Raw genomic sequence first — 22,935 nt, forward strand, 5'->3', positions numbered from 1 at the left:
CAATATTTCACATTTATTCCAATTTGTACCCCACTTTCGTCACACAGTGTCCAGAATGTTTGCAATAAGAGGTTGAGTGTTATGATATTAAAACAATTCCCTTTATGCAGATTGACTGTGCTGCGTGATATGTCTGGGAATACTTGGGATTTATGTATATCCAACATGGTGTAGTGTTAATTCACTATGATTGTGGTATGCAGGGTTCGGGCCTTGCAGTGGCTGTCAATTATGTGGCAGGGTTGAACATGGGTGGTGGGATACAGGGTAATTAAGGCATTTGGAAGCAGTTGTAAGCATGTTTGCGCAACGGTAAGCATTGCCAACTGCAGGTAACATCCAGTTACACCAGGTTAGCCTCAAAACTGCTTACTTTGTGTACGCAGTGCTTACCGTCATGCAACCACAAACCTCCAGTTACATATACCTTCAGATAGTTTGCATCAGATTTGCTGAGCCTGTAAATGTAAACTCGCTTACTAGTGCTGACATATGCTTACTACAGCTTATTGCTGCTTAACCTAACTACTGCTGTATGCATTATGATACTGACTCCTTACATGTGCATTTCCTGCATTACTCCAGTTTATATATATATATATATATATATATATATATATATATATATATATGTTATCTCGTGGCCGCAGTACTGTACTTCATATACATATATATATATATATATATATATATATATATATATATATATATATGTTATTCCGTGGGTTATGCAACATACATATTACCCATAATGAGGTTTGCCATGGGAAATGGTATGTCTCAGTACCTTCCCTGTGTCCACCCCCTCCTTTCTCGCTGACATCCACAGGCCGGTCCCATTAGAACAGGTTCATCCAACCCCAGGACGCCTCGGTCCATAATGTCATACCCATCATTCCCTCCTCCCCATTCCTCCTCCACATCAATCATCCTTCCTACAGGTTCCCGCTGAATCCAACCACACCACCACACATTGCCCACTCTCAACTTCTCGGGACCGTTCTAGTATGTTGTTCCAACCCATGGATCTTCAGGCTTCCCACACATTTAGTCCGCGAACATACATTACCGTCTTTGCTTACCTTTAAGGCATGGTATGTTACCGCGAGGACTCTTTTTAGAAGAATTTTTGGGGTCGTCGACATGCATTTGTTTAAGAGTAGACATAGCAGGTTGACACTGTGTCTCCCACTGGTAGTATCCTGCTAGTAGTCTGGGAGCCAGTGCTGTGCTACGCTTAGCAGTGCATATTATTTGATTTGCATGATATTTGCCTTTTGGCATTGATTGCCCCTTCATCACTTGTTGTATATGTGTCTTGTATCCTTGAGACTTGTGTACGTACACTGTATGGGGTCCTGGGAACTTCTACACTTAATTACAATAACACCTCACATCTGGACTTACTGCAATACTCCAGTTCACATATGTATGTTCTGTAGTCAGTTATGGCACATATGACTGTATACTGACGCCTTTCACAGGTTCAGTTTGGTTATACTATGGTGAGGACATTTCCCTCTCTGCACATGTCGGTAATCCTCCATTATACTGTCGCGACCCAAGCTTCTGTAAGCTCTTCATCCATTTAGTTCATGTATGTACAAGCCTTCCCTTGATCCTCCTCCGATACTGGTGGAAACATCTATGTGACTCACAATTTTTGGTTCATCCCACCAGGGATGGACCTCTTGTTGTGTTAACAGTAGACTTAGCTGGTCTACACTGTTTCTCCCACTGGTAGCATCCTGCCAGGGGTTTGGGAAGCAGCAGTTTGCTCACAGACCTGGCCAGCCTCATCTCCCAGTTCTGCAGAACTGACACCCCAGTTGTGACATTCTGTGCATGAAGCATGCCCACATGCCCCCACAGCATGCACCGTCTTTCATTATTCTCTTCAGTATTATGCAAGACTACTGTTCTCATAGTATGACTGGACAGGCACTGTCCATTGATGCACATAGACTGCTTGGAATACTGTGACTGAACAATGTACACATGTTTGCTGGTATTAATCTACATACTTACATACATTTCCTATACTGTTGAATGACTGTGATGGATGATATATTTATGATAATAGCAGCTGAATGTGTATCTACCATGGCTTAGTGGTAACTCACTTAGGCTACAGTGTGCAGGGTCAGGGGGTTGCAACCTGGGAGTGCAGATTATTTTGTCAATGGGCACAACGAGAGCTGTTGGCTACAGAGTGACTAAGGCACTGTAGAGCAACTGTAGGCACTGTAGAGCAATTGTAGGTGGGTATGCGTTGGTTTGCATTTGGCTCAGCATTGCTGACCTCCGGTTATGGTGTCTTACACTGAGTTAGCTTCTACATTGCTTAACCAGTGTGGGCATTGCTTACCACCACCCAAGCAGGCTTAAACTTGCTTGCTCCCACATACCCCCGCCCTACGTCATGTATTTAGGTTACATTTTTTTACCATTTTTTTCTCCATTTACAGCGGTGGCCCGGGGAGTGGAGCTCCACAGTAAACCCCAGTTACACATTACAAGTAATACTGAGGTGTTCACATTCATAGAGAGTAACAGACTTAACATAGCTATTTACCACATTCTTCATGCTTATTTATCATTAACATGTCGGTATTATACATGCTTAGGTCAGGTTTACATCTCAGGTATGACTGTTGACAAAGGTCAGTTTAAGGTGTAGTTAGATTCCAGTTTAACAGTTCTGGATAGGTTACACTCAGGTATTTGGGGTAGGTTCAGTTATTCCATACCTGTATGGTAGAGTAGAAGAGAATATTGAAGGAGTAGGTAGGTAGGTAGAGGGGGTGACATTGTAACTGTAGAGTAGGCTGTTGGAATAACTGGCAGGGGAGCAATAGGGAAGGTTAGAAGGATGTTGGGATTTGTATGCGAGGCAGGACAAGAGGCGTTGGTTTCACTAGTTGATGTAGGGGTACAGAGTGTAAGTTTGGGGGGGGGGTTCACCAGGTGGTGAGCATGTGCTGATCCAAGTGTGCTTGAAGTGTTCCTTCATGTGTTATTTACATGTGTCCTGTGAGACAGCTGAGGTAATATATGTGGGTAAGGGGTTCCAGATTCTGCCAATATAGTTGGGGAAGAGGGTGTCACCTACTTGTAACTGTAAACATTAATAGAAATGAAAAAGGGGTTGATAGTTAAGTGGTGTTAATGGGGCACAAAGAGGGACAGATAGTAGGGGAAATATCCAGGGATGTGCAGGAAGGCTGAAGGGAAGGTCCACAGCTGGCCATTTTTTCTACAGCAACAGCTGTGCATATACACTGCATTTGGAGGTAGGTTTGGACACTCACACCCCTGGGTGGGGGTGAGGACAACAATAATAACTTGTGATGCCAGTTAGATCGACTTACATGCCTACAGTGGGGTGTTGCGACCATGTGTTCTTTGGTGTTATTTAGTGGGATTTGAAACAACACATCTGGTTATACCGTACTTTACCATGTAAAATAGACTGTGCTGTAGTGGGACTTGTACCAGGAATGGCTGATCATTAGGCGGCAGCTCTGCCCAATGCACACTATTGCTTACATTCCCAAGGCGGTCCGAATAGGACTGCTCCAGCCAACACCTGCAAGCCACGGCCCATAATTTCATACCCATAGTTCTGCTGCCCCTCCTTTACAGCACTCATCCTTACTCTGGGTGCAGGCCAGGTCTAACCACACCACTACACACTGCCCACTCTCTACTTCTCGGGACCTATCTCGTACATTGTCTCGACCCATGGGTCATCAGGCTTTCCCAACCTTGTAGTCTGAGTATATACACGCCCTGCCTTGAAAAGTCATTGCATGGATGGGACTCCAATGACAAGAAGTTTTTGGGGTGTCCTGCAAGGGAAGTTCCTCTCTCTGTTTCAAGATTAGACTTAGGGGGTCCACTATGTTCCCCTCACTGGTTGTCTCCTGCCTGTGGTTTGGGGAGTAGTGGATTATTTACTTTGTTTGTGTGTTTGTTTGTATGTTTCCCCTGTCTGGCTGGGGGGTAATGGTACATGTTACATGTATGTTGCTTGGGACACTCACCCCCATTAGCACAGCCGGTGATCATATGTCATTCTTATGTGCTGTATCATATCATAGATATATATCTGTGTATATATACACATACATACACACACACACACACACACACACATATATATATATATATATATATATATATATATATATATATATATATATACATATATTGTGTGTGTGTGTGTGTGTATAGTATGCATACATATATATCTAACGACATGTGCATGTATGGTTGTCTGCATATGTATATATCTATATGTGGGTATGTATATGGGGATGCACAAGCCAGTGCATTTCTTTGTGCCGGTCCTAAGCCCAGATAAATGGGGAGGGTTGCGTCAGGAAGGGCATCCGGTGTAAAATTGTGTCACATCACACATGCAGAAAACTGTACAGAAACTCATACCGGATCGGTCGAGGCCCGGGTTAACAACGACCGCCATCAGTACTGTTGGCCAACAGGGTGCTGGCGGAAATTGGGCTACTGTTGGCCGAAGGAGGAGAAGAGGTGGAAGGCATGCCCGAAGGCAGGTAAGGGCTAGGACTGTGATAGCGAGGGTCAGAACTTTGAATGTTGGCAGTATGACTGGTAGAGGGAGGGAGCTAGCTGATATGATGAACCGAAGGACGGTTGGTATATTGTGTGTGCAAGAGACCAGATGGAAGGGGAGCAAGGCTAGGTGTATCGGAGGCGGTTTCAAATTGTTTTATCATGGTGTGGATGGGAGGAAAAATGGCGTAGGCATTATCCTGAAGGAAGAGTATGCTAAGAGTGTTTTGGAGGTGAAAAGAGTGTCGGATAGAGTGATGTTTATGAAGCTGGAAATTGATGGTGTAATGATGAATTTTGTTAGTGCGTATGCTCCACAAGTTGGGTGTGTGATGGATGAGAAAGAAAAATTTTGGAGTGAGTTGGATGAAGTGGTGATGACTGTACCCAGGGGTGAGAGACTGGTGATTGGAGCAGATTTCAATGGGCATGTTGGTGAAGGGAACAGAGGAGATGAGGAAGTGATGGGTAGGTATGGTGTTAAGCAAAGGAATGCAGAAGGTCAGATGGTAGTGGATTTTGCGAAAAGGATGGACATGGCTGTGATGAATATGTATTTTAACAAGAGGGAGGAGCATAGGGTGACATACAAGAGTGGAGGACGATGCACACAGGTGGATTATATCTTATGTAAAAGGGCCAATCTGAAGGAGATTGGAGACTGTAAAGTGGTAGCAGGGGAAAGTGTAGTTAGGCAGCATAGGATGGTGGTTTGTAGGATGACATTGGTGATCAAGAAGAGGAGGATGAGTGTGAGGGCAGCACCAAGGATCAAATGGTGGAAATTGAAAAGGGGTAATTGTGAGGTGATGTTCAGGGAAGAGTTAAGACAGGCACTGGGTAGCAGTGAAGAATTACCAAATAGCTGGGTAACTACATCAGAGCTAGTAAGAGAGATGGCTAGCAAGGTGCTTGGTGTAACATCTGGAAAGAGGAAGGAGGACAAGGAGACCTGGTGGTGGAATGAAGAAGTACAGGAGAGTATACAGAGAAAGAGGTTGGTGAAGAAGAAGTGGGATTGTCAAAGAGATGAAGAAAGTAGACAAGAGTATAAGGAGATGAGGTGCATGGCAAAGAGAGAGGTGGCGAAGGCTAAGGATAAGGCGTATGAAGAGTTGTATAAAAGGTTGAACACTAAGGAGGGAGAAAAGGACCTGTACCGACTGGCTAGACAGAGGGACCGAGCTAGGAAAGATGTGCAGCAGGTAAAGGTGATAAAGGATAATGAAGGAAACATACTCACAAGTGAGGAGAGTGTGTTGAGCAGATGGAAAGAGTACTTTGAGGGGTTGATGAATGAAGAGAATGAGAGGGAGAGAAGGTTGGATGATGTGCAGATAGTGAATCATGAAATGCAGTGGATTACCAAGGAGGAAGTAAGGATAGCTATGAAGAGGATAAAGAACGGAAAGGCTGCTGGTCCAGATGACATATCAGTGGAAGCATGAAGGTGTTTAGGTGAAATGGCAGTGGAGTTTTTAACTAGATTGTTTAATGAAATCTTGGAAAGTGAGAGGATGCCTGAGGAATGGAGAAAAAGTGTTTTGGTACCGATTTTTAAGAATAAGGGTGATGTGCAGAGCTGTAGTAACTACAGAGGGATTAAACTGATCAGTCACAGCATGAAGTTATGGGAAAGAGTAGTGAAAGCTAGGTTAAGAAGGGAGATGATGATTAGTGATCAGCAGTATGGTTTCATGCCAGGATACGATATTTGCTCTGAGAGTGTTGATGGAGAAGTACAGAGAAGGACAGAAGGAGTTGTATTGTGTCTTTGTGGATTTAGAGAAAGCATATGACAGGGTGCCTAGAGAGGAGTTGTGGTATTATATGAGGAAGTCGGGAGTGTCAGAGAAGTATGTAAGAGTGGTACAGGATATGTACGAGGGTAGTGTGACAGCGGTGAGGTCTGCAGTGGGAGTGACGGATGCATTTAAGGTGGAGGTGGGATTACATCAAGGATCAGCTCTGAGCCCTTTCTTATTTGCAATGGTGATGGACAGGTTGACAGATGAGATCAGACAGGAGTCCCCATGGACTATGATGTTTGCAGATGACATTTTGATCTGTAGTGAGAGTAGGGAACAGGTGGAGGAGACCCTGGAGAGGTGGAGATATGCTCTACAGAGAAGAGGAATGAAGGTCAGCAGGACTAAGACAGAATATATGTGTGTGAATGAGAGGAAGGATAGAGGAATGGTGAGGATGCAGGGAGTAGCGAAGGTGAATGAGTTTAAGTACTTGGGATCAACAGTTCAGAGTAATGGTGAGTATGGAAGAGAGGTGAAGAAGAGAGTACAGGCAGGATGGAGTGAGTGGAGAAGAGTGTCAGGAGTAATTTGTGACAGACGAGTACCAGTAAGAGTGAAAGGGAAGGTCTACAAGAGGGTAGTGAGACCAGCTATGTTATACGGGTTGGAGACAGTGGCATTGACAAAAAGCCAGGAGTCAGAGCTTGATGTGGCAGAGTTGAAGATGTCAAGATTTGCACTGGGTGTGACGAGGATGGACAGGATTAGGAATAAGTATATTAGAAGGTCAGCCCAGGTTGGAAGGTTTGGAGACAAAGCCAGAGAGGCAAGATTACGCTGGTTTGGACATGTGCTGAGGAGGGATGCAGAGTATATTAGGAAAAAGATGCTAAGGATGAAGCTGCCAGGTAACAGGAAAAGAGGAAGGCCTAAGATAAGGTTTATGGATGTGGTGAGAGAGGATATGCAGGTGGTTGGTGTGACAGAGCAAGATGCAGAGGACAGGAGGAAATCTAAACAGTTGATCTGCTGTGGTGACCCCTAACGGGAGCAGCCGAAAGAAGAAGATATACATATATATATATATATATATATATATATATATATATATATATATATATATATATATATGTATATATGTATACATATGTACTACAGAGAGGGAGAGGTATATATCTATTTAGTTATGGGTATATATATATATATATATATATATATATATATACACACACACACACACACACACACACACACACACACACATACATCTACATATTTAGCTACATGTCCCGTAATGTAGACTGGTATTGCTGGATACTATGTTTCATGTGCATACCGGCCATCCTTGTGTACTATGTATGCTTTGCGATACCTACAAATAAAACCGTTCGTGTAAACAAAGTCACACGTGCAATCTATTGTTGGTACCAGGGAAACATTCGTCCCATGCGGGACAACCCAAATATTGGGTATTCAACTTTTGTCAAAAAAAGAGCTGCAAAGGTACCCATGGCTATGTGCATGGAATACGGCGTGTGGCAGACCTAGGATACTTGGGTCGGGACAACATACAGGATGGGTACTGAGGGGGGGTGGAGTGGGGGCAATGTGTGGTGGTGTGGTAGCTATGGGCCGGTAACCAGGGAAGGGATGGTGGCTACATGTATGCAGCAGGGGGGGGAGCAGAACTGTGGATAATGAATTTATGGGTCGAGGATGGCCTGGATTGGATGGGTGTGTACTGGTCGGCCCGCCTAGTGGGTGTGGGGAGAGGGGAATGTGATATCAATATGTGAAACATAAAAGGAGACTAATTTAAATCCCTACTTAAATGAAACACTTACAATAAAATGAGCTTGGTAGGATATTGCAGGATGGACGTCTTTGGCTGGAGGGGTATGCCAATTCGTACGAGACGTATATTGTTTGGGGCCTCTCAAGCCCATTAATGGTGCATGTGGACGTATATGTTTCAGTTAATCTACCACTACTATCTACAGATGTCTGGCCATATATACCTATATGGGTATATATATATATATATATATATATATATATATATATATATATATATTTGCTTACATATTTATACCTATATCCATATATACCTACGGAGATATATATCTGTGTACATATATGTAACGTGCTGTGTATATGTGGACGTATAGGTGTTTTCATATATATGTGTAGATGTCGGCATTTGCATGTATATATGTTCATATATTTTTATATATATGTATATATTTCTGGATATGTATAAATATATATATATATATATATATATATATATATATATATATATATATATGTAACTACAAATATAGATATGTTGTATCCATTTAGATAGTAATATATTTACACACACATACATCTAGATGTAGGTATACATTTTCTGTACTGTTGCATGACTGGGCTGGGGTTATGTTTCTGACAACATACGATTTATGTATATATGGCCTGGCTTAGTGGTAAATCATTTTGTGCATGGTCCTGGGTTTGAGCCTTGCAGAGGCTGTTTATTTTGTTGCTGGCCAGAACACCGGCCATTGGATACAGATTGATTAAAGTACTTTAAAGTAGTTGTAAGTGGATTTGTGTGGAGGTAAGCACTGCTAACTTCCGGTCACAGTTTCTTACATCCAGTTAGCTTCTCCTTTGCTTAATCTGTGTATGCGGTGCTTACCCCCACACAAACGCACTTGCACACACTTACTAGTGCTTACATATGCTTACTATTGCTTATCTGTGCTTACACTTGCTTACTGCTGCCTTATTAATTATGATACCGACTCTTCACGTGTGCATTTCCTGCAGTACTCCAGTTCATAAATATATGTTATTCAGTGGGTTTTGCAATACAAATATTGCTTATATCATGCTTTGCCATGTAAAATAGACTGTGCTGCACTGGGACTTGAACTGGGACTGCCTGCTCGTTAGACGAACGCTCTGCCCACTACACTATTGCTGAGATGCTTCATTTGCATATATCGTCTTTGTTATCCTCTTCAACCTTCTAGGCTGCTTTAACCATAGCTGAGCAATGGGCACACCCATGCACCTACAGTTAGCTGTACTCTGAGTTTTAGAAAACAATACAGGGGTTTCTTCTTTTGATTTTTTATGTCCTGTTGCTGGTGTACACATGGGGGACTGTTGGTGGGGATATGTGGACACCTGTGAGTGGTCTCGCTCATTTATTTCCACTTTCTGCTGTTCAACATTGCTGGGGCGTGTTTATTCTGAGAGCTCTACTCTCAGACACGCCCCCTGCACTCGTACACACTCTGTGTAAGACTGGGAGTTCGAGCAGCGTGCCTTCATTACTATGCATGGCACACTGCGGTCCTGCTCCTAAATGGGCGCTTCCGTGCAGAACTAGACTAGTCCTGCACGGAAGATTAGTAAATCCAGGGGCATGTTAAAGAAAGCAGAACATGTACAAAGTTCATTTTTTTTCTTTCTACAAGATTCTCCACTTCATCTTAATCCCCTGCTTTGAAGTTCTTTGTACAAGGTTCTCCACTTCTTCTTACTCACCTGCTATGAAATAATATATAATGACAACAAGGTACATGTCAAGGGAACACCAAATGATTAAATGCAGTGTACTGTTTAAACTGTAGTTGTAACCCCCAATGAAGATATAGTGAAGACAGTAAGACAAGTATTGCCGCATATAGTGCAACACTTCAGAGGTGCAGATAATAGGCTAAGGTTCAGTTGCACAGTACTTTCCATATTTTTGTGGTGGTGGTGAATACAGCAGTCAATGTTTGGTGCCTTGTATCAAATGTACCAAAATAATGTAGAAAAATGAAAGAAATTGTTACAAAGAAAAGAGACTTTGTGCTTATATAGGACACGCAACACCCAAATGTTACGAACAAGGAAACTGCACAGTGAAGGGCTCTTTAACTTATGTTACAAGTAATTTTCCCTGGGTATTGTTGAAAACCTGAAGTATGCATTTCAGTATTGTTTTTGTGTGTTGTTTTATATATTTTGTATGATTTTAACAACTTAAAAATAGGGCCAGATTTAATAAAGCCTACACTAAGTGCACACAATATGTATTCAAGAACATTCTTACCACATTTTTTGTGCTTTCTAATCACTCAGAAAGATTACACTAAGTGTACATGTAGTCTACACTTTGTGGTAACCTTTATGAATCCCTGTCAGCATGTTAATGCTGCAAGAATATTTGTAGGAAAACAAAAATTGTGAGAAAGAAGGTGTGAGTTATAGGTTCATAGGTCCATACTAGGCTATCTGCCCTAGGGCATTTATAAGCCTAGCCAGAGTGTGTTTGGCTTTCGCCACCCATTTTAAATTAATTTTGCTATTAAGAAGGGCAAAGTTATAATTAGAATGAATCTCTAAGAACTTTAGTATATAACCATTGCACAGTAACTGGACACCGATACAAACAACAGTTTAACTGTCAAAAAAATTTTAATGGGCTTAATAACAACCTGCAATTACCATGTTAGGTTGTTTTATACGGTGAGCAATATCTTGGTCACTTCTTAGGTGGTATCACCTAATTATAGTGAAGTAGTGTATTTCCAGTTTTGGTTGCTAACTGACTTAGTCACCCCACTGTACAAGATTATTTTTAAATGAAATCCTTTTAGAAGTTGGTTATTGCACACTTATATTATTCATAGTACTAAGTATTTGTATATTTCAACATATTTTTAACTTAGTAAGTATTTTTAATTGATAAGCATATTATTAATTAATTAATGTCCATAAAATTATAGCAACATTTTTAACTTGATTACATTCAATTGTATATTTTTCTATTTACTCAATAATTTAACAATTTACAATATCTATGTATCAATCATCCTTAAAAAACGTACATTCAGAGTAACAAGAATTAATTTATATATATTTTTTATTATATTGTGGTTAATTATTATTATGAATCTCTCAGCAGTCCTGCAAGTATATTGATTTATTATTTCCACGAAGTGAATTTAAATGAATGCAGAAAATATTCTGCAATTAGTGGGATTCGGTAATGTAATATAATAAGCATTTAACATTGCCTTTTTATATGCTTCGGCACTCCACCATCCACACTTTTATCATTAAATTTAATTGTACACAAAAACCATTTACTACTTTTTAATAGATTATTATTTTATAATACCTATTTATTCAACTGATATTTATTCAACATTCAGATTAAGAATATTAATAATTAATTTTATAAGCATATAATCTCATTATAGGTAGGGTTATGTACTGGCATTAATTATTCCGTGGACCTGTAAAAGTACTAGAATATACTTTGGTTAACGAAGTAACAACAACGGTAACACATAAAGTACTTTTTAACTAGAATAACCAAGTGTTGCAGAGTAAAAGGTATTTTATATAGTTCTTTTAAGCACTTTGGCACTTTTAACATTTACAACACTGTCACTACATTATTATTATGTCTTATTTTGGTTTTATTTAAACGTTGTATTCACTCACAGTAGTTATTTTCACAAAGTAAATATTGAAAAATCATGGCAACCGCGGGGTATGCAAACACCTAAACAATCCAGTTATGCATTCAATCCAATTTTAGGAGTTTTTAAATGTAGATTTTATTAGTTTTACTTTTTAGATTTTGGCATATAACACCAACAATTAAAAAAGTAAAAAAGAAAAAATGTAATGTTTTTTAATACACGTGCTTTGTTGTTTCTTTCTGTCAAAGAAGGTTCACTGCACGTATTAATTCTGAGCACTGACAACCATTGGTAATCGGATGTTGCTTTAAATCAGTCAAACAAAAAGTAATGCTTTGCACTTGAATTGTTACAACCTAATTTGTTACATTACTTTAATTGTATAATTGATTTTGATGCCTGCATATAAGCACACAATGTTTCCTTGGTGGTTCATCTTGAAAAAGCCCGTCATAGTCACGGGTGAAAGCGCTTGACTCATTTTGGTTTCCACTTGGATTTAAACTGTGTTTCGACCTTGTATTGTCTGTTCATGCATCTTTACAGCTGTGGTAAAGTAATAAAAGAATTTGTGTTTCAACTGAGACGAATTTGTTCCAGTCAAGAAGAGTTTATTGGACTTCAGTGCTTGTGCATACATTTTCTTTGCTTGGTGGGACTTAGTTCGTTTTTTGGCGTATGATTTTAACAACTTAAAAATAGGGCCAGATTCAATAAAGCCTACACTAAGTGCACACAATATGTATTCAAGAACATTCTTACCACATTTTTTGTGCTTTCTAATCACTCAGAAAGATTACACTAAGTGTACATGTAGTCTACACTTTGTGGTAACCTTTATGAATCCCTGTCAGCATTTTAATGCTGCAAGAATATCTGTAGGAAAACTAAAATTGTGAGAAAGAAGGTGTGAGTTATAGGTTCATAGGTTCATACTAGGCTATCTGCCCTAGGGCATTTATAAGCCTAGCCAGAGTGTGTTTGGCTTTCGCCACCCATTTTAAATTCATTTTGCTATGCCCTTTTTCGAGGTTAGTATACTGTGCCTCTGTCTAACAGTGACACAGAAGTGATACCCGGGGTAAACCTACGATCTCCCATCCACTCATCAAGATTCCTTTTGAAGAGAGTCAATGAGGGACTCTGCCTAACCTGGACTGGGATTTTATTCCAGAGTGAAGGGAGCCTCTGGGTTATGAATCTGTCCGTCCGGCATGTCCTATTTATTTCATAGGTTCATAGGTTCATAGGTTCATACTAGGCTATCTGCCCAAGGGCATTTATAAGCCTAGCCCAGAGTTTTGTGGCTTTCGCCACCCCTTTAGTTTGAAGGATACTATGCCCATTATTTTGCTGTGCCTCTGTCAAGCAGTGACACTGAGGTAATCCCTGGGGTATATCTGCGATCTCCCATCCATTGGTCAAGATTTCTCTTGAACAAAGCCAGCGAGGTGCTCTGCCTCACATGTACCGGGATTTTGTTCCACAGCATAGGGAGTCTCTGGGTGATGAATCTGTCCCTCCAGCACGTCCTATTAATAACCGTGTCAAGGTTTAAGTTTCCCGCCCTTGTAGTTCTGAGGGATCTAGATTTTTTGAGGTGAAGCATGTTCATCAATTCCGGGTTGGACATGGCCTTGTATGTCAGGCACAGGTCACCTCTGAGCAGACGGTAAGCGACTGAATAGAGCTGGAGTTCCTTCAGTCGGGCAGCATAAGACATATTTTTGAGACCCTTTATCCGTTTGGTGAGGAACTTTTGGGGCCTTTCCAGTTGCTGCAGGTGTCGGGTCAGATACATTCCGAATGGGGCATTTTACTCAATCATTGGTCTGATGAGTGATGAGTACAGGGGGACGATGACCCCCCTTGATCTAGATGTGAATCCCTTCATGATCAGGTGGGCAATGTAGAAGGTCTTCCTAACTACTTTGGCAACGTGAGTGTCAAACGAAAGGTTACTGTCAACCTGGGTCCCCAGATCCCTGATAACCTCTTCTGTGCTTAGTGGATTGCCACCTATATGGTAGCTAGGGGTAACCTTGTTTTTCCCGAAGGGTATGACTATGCATTTTTTGGCGTTTAACTTTAGGCCATGGCACTGGCACCAGTTATCCATTTCTATAAGACCCTTCTGAAGGATATCTGTGTCAGATGTGTTCTCGACTATGGCGCCCAGTTTGCAGTCATCTGCAAACTTTGTCAGCCATAACCCTCCTGTGTTTGCTTGTACTTCTGAAAAGTAGATGCTGAACAAGAGTGGACCCAGGACTGAGCCCTGTGGGACACCACTTGTGACAGGCTTTGAGTCTGACATGGCGCCAGCAACTCTGACCCTGTGGGTTCTGTCACTTAGCCAGTTTGCAACCCATCTTGTGACGTATGGGTTTACATTTAAGCTGATGAGTTTTTCAATGATACCTGAGTGGGGTATTGTGTCGAAAGCCTTTGCCAGGTCGAGGTAGGCTGTGTGGACTGCCTTTCCCTCATCAATGGCCTTGGTGACTGTTTCGAAAAAGTCAACCAAGTTTAAAAGGCATGATCTGCCTTTGACAAAGCCAAACTGGGTTGGATCCAAAGTCTGCAAGTCCCCTATGTCTTTATTTATGAGTTCCATTATGATCCTCTCCATTGCTTTGCAGATCAGGCTTGTCAAGCTGATGGGACGGTAATTTCCAGGGTCGGTGGAGGCACCGCCTTTGTGAAGTGGGACCACAGTTGCCGTACGCTACTCCTTGGACACGTATCCTGAGGTGAGGCTAAGATTAAACAGCTGCCCTAACTGCGGGTTTAATTCCTCATTGAGTTTGTGGAGCACACAACTGGGGACACCGTCTGGTCCCATGGATGCTGTGTTTTTCACCTTGGAGAGAGCAGTTCTCACCTGAGCGTTAGAGATGTTTGGGGGGCTACAATCCTCTGGTATAGATATCTCTCCTTTTGGGGGGAGGGGAGGGGAGAAGTTTGCACTGAACCTGTCAGCCAGTATGTTGGCAATGTCTGTAGGTTCAGTAATTTTTACATCATTTTGAACTAATTCTGAGCATATCTGGGAGTTTCCTCCCAGGTTTCTAACATAGCTAAAGAAGGCCTTATGATTGTCTTTTGAGTCCTTAGCGACTTTTCTCTCAAAATTTGCCTTGGATGATTTTATGAGAGATCTTAGTTTTTTACTTATAATGATCAAAGGTGTCTTCCCTTTTAAGGATTTTGCTCTGTCTTGTAGTAGCTTCCTCCTTTTGTTGTAGAGCTTGCTTATGGCTGGGGTCCACCAGACTGGACGCTTGCCTTTGGTACAAAGAGTCTTTGTTTTGTTTGGGATTGCCTGATCCATGCAGTCCTGTAGGTGCTGGTAGAAAGCATTTGTAAGTGATTCAGTGGCTTGAGTAATGGTTTCCGCAGGCTCGGGGGCCTTAAAAGAGACCACACTAGTCTTTAGAAGTGTGAAGTCGGCTTTTGAGACATTCTTCACTGTGGTCTGAGTGCTGAGGTTCAAGTCTCTCGAGCACATAGCTCGATGGGATTTGGATTTTCTGAGGTGCAGCATGTCCATTAATTCCAGGTTGGACATGGCTTTATACGTCAGGCACAGATCGCCTCTGAGAAGGCAGTATGCCACTGAGTAGAGCTGGAGTTTCTTTAACTGGGCAGCATATGGCATCTGTTTGAGCCCTTTGATCCTCTTGGTGAGGTACTTTTGGGGTCTTTCCAGTTGCTGCAGGTGTCTAGCAAGGTACATCCCAAAAGGGGCATTGTACTCAATTATGGGCCTGATGAGGGATGAGTAAAGAGGCACGATGACCTCCCCTGATCTAGATGTGAATCCCTTCATAATTAGGTGGGCTATATAAAATGTTTTTCTAACCACTTTGGCCACGTGGTTGTCAAATGAGAGATTGCTATCAACTTGGGTCGCCAGGTCTCTAATTACTTCTTCTGTACTTAATGGATTACCACCTGTGTGGTAATTTGTGGGCACTTCGTTTTTGCCAAAGGGGATGACTATACACTTTTTGGTGTTTAGCTTGAGGCCATTGCTCTGGCACCAGTTGTCTGTTTCTATGAGGCCCTTTTGGAGGATGCTTGTGTCGGCTGTAGAGTCGATTATGGTTCCCAGTTTGCAGTCATCTGCAAACTTGGTCAGCCACAGTCCTTCCGTGTTGGCCTGTACCTCCGAGAAATATATACCGAACAAGGGAGTTCCCAGGACTGAGCCTTGTGGGACGCCACTTGTAACTGGTTTGGAGTCTGACATGGCTCCAGCAATTCTAACCATGTGGGTTCTGTCCTTGAGCCAGTTTGCAACCCATCTAGTGACATAGGGGTTTATATTTAAGCTGGTGAGCTTATCTATAATGCCCGAGTGGGGTATTGTATCGAAGGCTTTTGTGAGGTCCTGGTAGGCTGTGTGGACCACCTTCCCCTCGTCAATGGCCTTGGTGACTGTTTCAAAGAAATCGACCAGGTTTAAGAGACAGGATCTGCCCTTAACAAAGGCGAACTGGGTAGGATCCAGTGTCTGTAGGTCCCCAATATCTTTATTTATGAGGTCCATGATGATCCTTTCCATAGCTTTGCAGACCAAGCTAGTCAGGCTTATGGGGCGATAGTTTCCAGGATCCGTTGAGGCACCACCTTTGTGGAGAGGGACCACTGTTGCTGTACGCCACTCTTTGGGTACATATCCTGCAGTAAGGCTGAGATTGAACAGTAGTTTTATGTTTGGGTTTAGCTCTTCTTGGAGTTCATGTAGGACACAGCCCAGGACACCGCCTGGTCCCATTGATGCTGTGTTTTTTGCTTTGGAGAGGGCGGCTCTTACCTGATCATCTGAGATGTCAGGGGGGCAGCACTCTGCTGGATAGATATTTGCCCTTTTGGTGGGGGGGGGGGTTTGCGCTGAACCTGTCAGCTAGGATGTTGGCAATGTCTGTGGGTTCGGTGTATTTTTTGTCATTTTGGACTAATTCTGAGCATATCTGGGAATTCCCACCCAGGTTCCTAACATAACTAAAGAAAGCCTTGTGATTATCCTTAGTGTCCTGTGCAATTTTTCTCTCGAAGCTGGCCTTAGACGATTTTATGAGTGCCCATAGTTTTTTGCTAATACTGATCAGAGATGCCTTCTCTTTTTGGGATTTTGCTCTATCATGTAGTAGCTTCCTCCTTCTATTGTATAGTTTGTTTATGGCTGGGGTCCACCAGACAGGACGCCTGCCTTTGGAGGATTGGGTCTTGGTTTTATTTGGGATTGCATGATCCATGCATTCTTGAAGGTGTTCATAGAATGCGTTTATAAAGGATTCTGCGGTCTGGGCCGTATTTTCCACAGGCCCGGGGGCTTTGAAGGATTCCACCTCGGTTTTGAGGAGTGTGAAATTTGCTTTAGAGAAGTTTTTCACTGTGGTTTTCTGGGCAGAGGGTGGGGTCAGGATGTGAATATCCAGTGAGATTAGTTTATGGTCTGATCTTACCAGTGAGGGATACACTTCTGGTCTGGAGCATAGAGTCCCCATGTTTGTGATGATCAGCTCCAGTATGTTTTCCCCTCTTGTGGGAGTGGTAACAAGTTGTTCCATAGCATATGAGTTTATAAATTCTAGGAACCTTTGGGCTAGGGTGTTGGAGCTAGAGTAATGCTCCCAGTCTATGTTTGGGTAGTTGAAGTCGCCCAATATAATGGTGTTTGGAGAGACCTTCATATTTTCCAGTGTTCTCAGGAAGGCCGAGTGAGGTTCCTAGGTTTGGGAGGGTGGTCTGTAGCAGGCTATAAACTGGAAGGCAGTTTTACCCACTGTTAGTTGCACATGGATAGTCTCCGATGCTTCGTGCTGTGCCTCCAAAGTGGAGGTCTGGGTATCTTTGACGAATATTGATACTCCCCCTCCTTTTGTGGTTCGGTCCAAGTTTTGGGGCCAAAAAGCATGGTATGAGGTATAACCTGGTAGTGCTGGGGTGCTCTCGGGAGCCTTGAACCAGGTTTCTGTTACTGCATAGATATCGATGTTCTCCATGCTAAGGAGAGTTTCGAGTGTGTGCATCTTGAGATTTAGACTTCTGGCATTGAGTAGCATTACTCTTAGTTTCTTATCCCTTGTGATACCTATGGAGGTGGGTTTGTCTTTTGAGCCTTGCTTAAGAAAGGTACTATGGGGGTAGCAAGAGCCTTTGCCAATATCCGAAAGCCCAGGGGTGACAGGTGCAAGCTGTCCCTAGCGAAGCATCGTGGCTTGTCAAGCATGTCATCCCAGGCTGACAGGCATTGGATCCCCTTTGAATGACACCAATACTTAAGCCAATTGTTGAAATTGATCATCTTGTCTTCATATTGTGGCATCATTCTTGGTGAGGGTAAGATGCTACTCAAGGTCAGGGTCATACCGGCCTGGGCTACATGCTCAGAGAGCTCCTCTATGTCTCTTTTCATGTAGTCCAGGGAGGTACGTCTCAGGTCATTCACACCAACATGGACAATGACTGAGTCATATTTGTACTTGCCTTGGAGTGACCTGAGTGCTTGTGTTATGTGGTGGATCCTAGCGCCCGACAGGCAGCTCACCATGACCTTCTCCTTGTTCAGCCTGGTGAGCGGGACGTCAGTGTGCATGATGATAGAGTCACCTATTACAAGTGTATCAGGTGTGTTGTTTAGCCTTAAGGGCTGTGACTGTTCAGCACACTGGCTTTGTGAGCTATGTGTTGCACGTGTTTTGTTTTGGGGTAGCAGTTGCTTGGGTATCTGCTTTGGAGGTCTATGCTGCTTAGGCAGATTTTTATTTAGAGCCTCCGAGTATGTTTTTGTGTGTTTATGTGTTTGGTTTGCTGTCGTGGTAGGTCTATGTGAGACTGGAATTGTAGTGAGTGTGGTTTCCTTCTCCTCCTGACTGGTTATGCCATTACTGAGTTGAGAGAGCTTAGCCTCCAGTTTGGCTATATGGTTGCATCTCTCACATGTGTTGGAATTTGTTGGGAGGAGGAGGGGGTTGTCTGTGTACATGAGGCAGTTATGTCTGTATTGTCTGTTCACCCAGAACAATGTACACCTAGTGTAGAAGTTAATGAATCCCAGGGACAATGTTTCATAGAATAATTACTCTTGAAATGAAACTGGATAAAAACATTGAGTTTTCACTATGTTGTTGTTTTTCTTTCGGCTTTTCCCAGTTATGAATCGCCAAAGCGGAACTCTGGTCCGCTGATGATTGGCAGTAGGTTCACTATAAATATTCCAAATAAAATTCAGAAAATAAAGCATAAATTCTTAAAACTGAGGCATCAGATATGAATATTAAACAAGACTGCAGAATCAACAACTTGTATTCACTGTATTGAAGTGATAAAACTAGAAATAAAAATTGGGTTTTGTTTTTGGAAATCTAATACAGTTGCTTGCTTAGGCAGTCATAGTATTAAATCATAAGGGCTTGTGGACATGACCTATTTAAAATGTAGCGAGATATTTGAAACAATGACAAAAGAAATTAATGAAAAACTAGGAAGGACCTTGAGAAGATCCCAAGATGATAGCTTAAATAAAACACTACACAGATAATAGAATATAGAGGGTTATAATAAAGAGTCCACTCAGGCAAAAAAAATGCACTAAGAACAGTAATTTCTAATATGAAATACCATTGCAGAATGTATAAAAGTAAATGTCTGTCATTTTTCTGATGTTAAAGTAATGAAACATGGACACAGAAGATGATGACTAACAGACCACATTTCTTTACAAAGGATTGTCTGCACCTGTCTCCATTAGGCTTCTGAATATTAGTTAAAACTTTATCCACCCCTTAGAGCCTTTTTTAGACAATGCCAAACTGACAAACCTACCAACATAGCAAATTAACACCCAAAAAACCTAAAGTTGTTACTACTCAATGCTAGGAACCTAAACAAGAAACTCAAAACCCTACAAGCTCTCCTCACTCTGGAGAATATAGACAGCTGTCCTATTACAGAGACATGATTTAAATTTGTAAAATGTACTCCATCAGTGCAAGGCTTTAGCACTGTCCACACATTTACATTTAGACCCTCAGCTGCACAGACAGGGACAGGAGGTGAAGGAGTTTTAATATGTATTAGCAACAAGCATAACTCTATGTTGATTAAATAGGATGATGCCCTGAAATTTATCCATGTGTAACTCACCATAGGTGAAGTCCCATACTATACCCTAGTAAGCTATAGGTCACCCCTATGTGTCCCGGGAATCCCATAGCTCATACCTAGACATACTGGAGACACTCACCATTAAACCAAATACCCTATTCATGGGAGGCTAACTACCCCTCTGTAGACTGGAAACCACACTTTGCCTTGTTCTCACAGGCATAGCTTATTCCTTAACTTTATTAACAAAAATACCCTTGAACAGATAATGCACATACCCACCACAGGCTCAAATATACTGGACCTGGTACTCACAAATATGGGAGATAATTGCACCCTCCCTATGGCACATCTTCACTAATAAGTTCAGATCATAAAGCTGTCGCCTTCAAAATAAAAGCTCAACTCTGTAACCCCAGCAAACTCTATATTGGTTAGAAACTATTCCAAAGCAAACTACATCCTATTAAGTGATTTGACTAAATTCAATGCCCCTCCCAATCCCAAGTTCACAGCAACCTATGCGGTATTGTTATTCTACCAAAAATAAACCACATTGGTAGAATCCTAACCTTAACAGGACATATAAAAGATATGGCTAATATCAGGAACAGCAACACCCATAATGATAGGAGCTCTCTAACTGAACTAAACAGGAAACTAGGCAGACTAATTAAGTCCAACAAAGTGAATTACAAGGTCAACATAGCCTCACAGGCTAAAGATAACCAAAAGGTTTCTACAGCTATGTCTAAAACCTCAAAGGCAGCACACCTCAAAGTGCCAAACTGGTGGTCAGTGAAGAAACCTTCACTGAGCAGAGTGACATAGCAAGTTTGCTGGCTAACAAATTCAGCTCAAACTTCACCCCCACTCCCATCTGCCTCCCTCCATGAAATACCTTCTAGCATAACTCCCCCCCAAATATTAACAGTGAGCAGGTCCTGACTGCACTCGCTATGGCCAAAAACACAGCCTCAAAGGACCTCCATCAATATCCCAGGATGTCTCCTAAATAGCTTAAAACATGACCTAGCAGGACCACTTCAGTCACATTGCAACTATAGCTATAAAACAGACCTTGTATCATGAGAATGGTGGACTGCAACAGTTATCCCACTTCACAAGGGTGGACCAATAACCAACCCCAAAAACTACATCTCTATTAGTCTGACTAGTCTAATGTGCAAAGCCATGGAATGAATCATCATGGAAATGATCAATAAAGGCATTGGCAATCTTCAGATACTGGATCCAACCCTGTTTGGCTTTGTCAAAGGAAGATCATGCCTACTAAGCAAGGTGGACTTCTTTGAGGTAGTCACCAATGCAATGGATGAGGGGAGAAAGGTACATACTGCCTACCCAGGCCTGGCAAAGGAATTTGATACAGTTTCCCCACTTGGGTATAACTGACAAACTTACTGATTTTTTTTTAAACAAGAAACATCTTTATTAAATTACCACTTATGACACAGGCAATCTTACATTTTTATATAAATGAAAACCAACCATATTGACACAGTTCCACTTGCAAACATTATACATTACAAACCATGTTGAAACAATTGCAGTTGCAACAAATAATCTATCCAGTCATTGTCAAACATTACATAGCACATTCAAATCCTGCCTTCTTTTAAACGTTGTTCCTCCTCTGCATGTATTTTTCCCACAATTCCCATTTTTCCTATGTAATATGCTCCTACCCTTTTCTAAAGATACCAATTCCAGTTGTTTTATCTCTGTTACTATACTAGTTGCTTCTAGTAAAGCTGGTTTAGACTATGATTTCCATTTTCTAACAATTGCTTTTTTGGCAGCCACCATAATTAGACTCAGCAAGGCCTTACTACATCTAGGGATTTCCTTAGTTACACCAATTTGCTCACCCAGTATCTCTAGCAGAGCAGTTTGCAGGGAATCTTTAAAGTCTGCCAACTTATTACACTCCTAGAAAATATGTTTCCAGTTACCTCTTTCTTTCCCATCACACCGCCAAGATTTGCTGTCCACCTCAGGAAAAATTCTTTAGAGTCTACTTGAGGTATAAAAATACCCATGTAAACACTTCCAGGCAAAGATCCTAAATGTTCTAGACTTTGTTGCATATTTGGGAGACATACATATATCCTCCCATTGTTTCTTTATGAATTGCTTATCCAATCTCTCTTCCAAATCCTTTCTAACCTCCTCTGACTGATTCTTATAGTTATCCTGCAATATTTTATATGCTGTACTAATTATTCCTTTTTTTAAGGCAGCTTCTTTTTTAGATTCTACTAAAAACTTTACAAGTGCTGGTCTTTTGTTTAGGACTCCCTATTTCTTTCTCTTTGACTATACTCTGATATCTATCTTTGATAGGGAAGGCGGTCTCTAACTTGCAGTCCAAATAAATTTTCAGCGTCTTCCCATTCTATTACCTTTTCCTCTCTAATTATTTGCTCCTAATACCTCGGTTCCTTTGCCACTTTTCTCCAATAAATTCCAATCCCCTCTTGCCTATTGTCTGTATCCCTAATTGCAGTCATCCCTATTGGCAGAATCTACATTCTCCATTCCCATGTTGGCTTAGTTTTTAGAATACTTTCTGCTACTTATGAATATAATATTCTGTATGATCATTGTTGTTCTCCTTAAAGGTCTGCATCCGAAATCCCAGTCTAACTTTGTTTCTTCACCCCCCCCCCCCGTTTCATCAGCCAAACTCAATGAATTGAGCATAAATCCCTACATAACTCACTGGACACCTGCTGGCTCACAGACAGGATCCAGGAAATCAGGATTGTTGATACCACCTCCACTAAGAGACCAGACACCAGGGCTCACTGCTGGGACCGCTCCTATCTGGCATCTACTTCTCAGAGGTAAAGGCTAAAGTAAAGGGCCTTTGACTGACCAAGTGTGCAGGTGACTGCAAATTGGGAGCTAACACAGCTTCCCCTATGACACAAACTTCTTACAAAAGTCATGGATTAAAACTCAGTGCCAAGAAA

The 22,935-nt window shown here is 41.7% G+C and overlaps 1 protein-coding gene across 1 annotated transcript in view; it reads left to right on the forward strand.

The window, feature by feature from the left end:
* LOC122793322 (interleukin-8-like) overlaps window positions 1-22,935 on the forward strand; it is a 152,118-nt gene that overhangs the window by 45,493 nt on the left and 83,690 nt on the right. The gene's annotated exons all lie outside the window — the stretch shown is intronic.

The sequence above is a fragment of the Protopterus annectens genome, chromosome 2.part0, assembly GCF_019279795.1.
Source record: "Protopterus annectens isolate FY-2018-M chromosome 2.part0, PAN1.0, whole genome shotgun sequence".
Taxonomy (NCBI): domain Eukaryota; kingdom Metazoa; phylum Chordata; order Ceratodontiformes; family Protopteridae; genus Protopterus; species Protopterus annectens.